The sequence below is a fragment of the Schistocerca gregaria genome, chromosome 2 (assembly GCF_023897955.1).
Source record: "Schistocerca gregaria isolate iqSchGreg1 chromosome 2, iqSchGreg1.2, whole genome shotgun sequence".
Lineage (NCBI taxonomy): Eukaryota > Metazoa > Arthropoda > Insecta > Orthoptera > Acrididae > Schistocerca > Schistocerca gregaria.
In genome coordinates, this window is record NC_064921.1 from 26,081,056 (window position 1) to 26,083,702 (window position 2,647).

The 2,647-nt window shown below is 40.8% G+C and overlaps 1 pseudogene; it reads right to left on the reverse strand.

The window, feature by feature from the left end:
* Positions 1-445: 445 nt before the first annotated feature.
* Positions 446-563, reverse strand: LOC126337121 (5S ribosomal RNA; annotated as a pseudogene).
* Positions 564-2,647: the final 2,084 nt, after the last annotated feature.

Genomic DNA, 2,647 nt, shown 5'->3' on the forward strand with positions numbered 1-2,647 from the left:
CGGAAGGGTCGGTATAACTTTGTGAAACATACTGTACTCTCTTTTTCTGATAAAGTGCAGTAGAGAGAATGGCGAATATAACGCGCGATCTTCATTTTGCAGACTTATGAAGGGGGAAGTGCATGACCATAGTCCTTTTCACCTTCATGTTTCTCACTTCCACCCCGTGTGTTCCAGCATGTTACACCCCAAGGAAACCATTTATCTTTAAATATGGTTTTGCTGCACTTACATATGACTCCAGCACCCTGTCTTCAGGCCACAAGTGGCCCATCGGGACCATCTGACCGCCGTGTCATCCTCAGGTAAGGATGCGGATAGGAGGGGCGTGTGGTCAGCACACTGCTCTCCTGGTGGTTACGATGGTTTTCTTTGACCGGAGCCGCTACTGTTTGGTCGAGTAGCTCCTCAATTGGCATCACGAGGCTGAGTGCACCCCGAAAAATGGCAACAGCGCATGGCAGCCCGAATGATCACCCATCCAAGTTCCAGCCACGCCCGACAACACTTAACTTCGGTGATCTCACGGGAACCGGTGTATCCACTGCGGCAAGGCCGTTGCCCTTACATATGGCACTCACACATCATATTTGTTCTTCATACTCTTCATTTATCAATAAACGCCTACGGAGTATCGCTTCAGTTGTGCGACCAGATTTGTGATTGCCCGTCAGAAAGGTGGTGGTTTGTAGTAACTGCCAGGAAGTATTCGAGTAAAACAGAAGTAATATCTGGCGACTCCATGGAAGTGTTATGGGCCGTCTGCTGTTCTTGATATGAATAAACAAGTTCGGATACAATCTGAGAAGCCCTTTTAGATTGTTTGGTACTAAACTATTTTTCCCCCAGACGACATATTTTTTTCTATTCGTTGATTGGGTGTAGTTTTTCAGCAGCTTCAGCTGTAAGTCCAGCAGCCACCTGATGGCCGTAATAGACACGGATTGTGCGCAAAATTGAATCCTCTCTTAGGAGCTGGAAGCGTGACCTCATCCAGTTGCATGGCATTATATTGATGATAATCTTGCAAGCAGCCCGAGGAGGCAGTAGTTCGTCTACGGCGATATTGATTCATGCTGTAAGCTTTCTATAAAAATTTATCTAAGACTGAGAATACTGAATATTCGTTTCTCAAAACCTTTATCCTAGTGTGATGTGTGTTTTGGATATCGTGTTCTACTGCTAATCAATTCTGACTGTAGGTTGACCTTGCGTTGCACATTTGAACAGCGTCGTGACACAAAACTATGAACTCAGTGAAATATTGAATTTGAAATAATGGAAACTCATCTGATTAAATGCCAAACGTAACAAGTGTTTACTGAGTGAAAACCATTAAATGGAAATTCATTACTAAACTGCATTATGATAGTTGCGTGTCGTGCAGTCCACAACAATAATATACAGCTCAACTCAGAACAAAAATAACTGTATTACGTACCCTGTTCACTACTTAATGTATTTGCTTAGCACAACACCTCATAAACGAAATATTTTCTCATAGGAATGTTAAGCAAAATCTACCTGGAATAAAATTAACTTACCTCTTGCTCAGTGTATAGTTTTGTGTCTGGTTTACTGAGGTTCTCGAAAGAAAAATTTAAATTCATAAATCCAGTAGCTGAAGAAAAATAATCTACTCACTACAAAATTTGTTTATGGGTCTCAGAAACAATCTGTGGCTGCCTGTGGCGAATGTTGCAATGCACATTCAAAATATTACTAAGAATGATGGAGGAGGGTTTAACTTCTAGGAAAGTCGTTCTTGAAAAATTAAACTCCGATTATTCTTAAAAGAGACTGCACAGCATAAGGAGACCCTAACACTTACGAAATTCTCTCGATACGAAAATTACAAACACTGCAACCAACTGTGTTGTTTGTGCATACTGAAATGATAGAGATCAAATTAACATTAATGTTATTAGTTATCCTAGGGACAGATTCATACTATTAATAGTTCTATCAAACAAACAATTTGTTCTTGCTCGTGCAAATGGTTACATTGAAAAATTCCTCCAAAAATCCAGTAGAAACCAGTACCATATGTTTACAAACAAGTTGTCATCTCCATAATAAAGTGTTTCAGGTAATTTACTAAGATTCACAAATATCAAAACTCCTCCTCTGAGGACTCAACTTGCTTTAAGCATTTTGAATCCTCTTTACCTCTGCCATCGTCAGTTATTGTCGTTGATTTTGGGAAGGGACTAAACAGCAAAGTCATCGGTCCTATCGGATAGGGGAAGAATGGGGTAAGAAGTCGGCCATGTCCTCTCAAAGGAATCATCCAGGAATTTGCCCGGAGCGATTTACGGAAATCACGGAAATCCTAAATCAGGATGGCCGCACGCGGGTTTCAACAGTCGTCCTCCCGAATGTGAGTCCAGTGTGCTAACCACTGCGTCACCTCGCTCGGTGACCTAAATTGTATTCTACTTTTAGCACTTCATGTTAGATTCTAAATCTTCTCATATCTATTTCGTCTACACTCCATTACGCTTGGTTTGCTTTGTGTCTATTTCACCACCTCTTTTTAGACACTATCCTTTCAATTGAACCTATCTCAAAACTCCCAGCGACAATCTATCGTCAGTAAACCTAAAAGTATTTGTTTATGTTCTCTCAACACCAAATTATTTTAAAA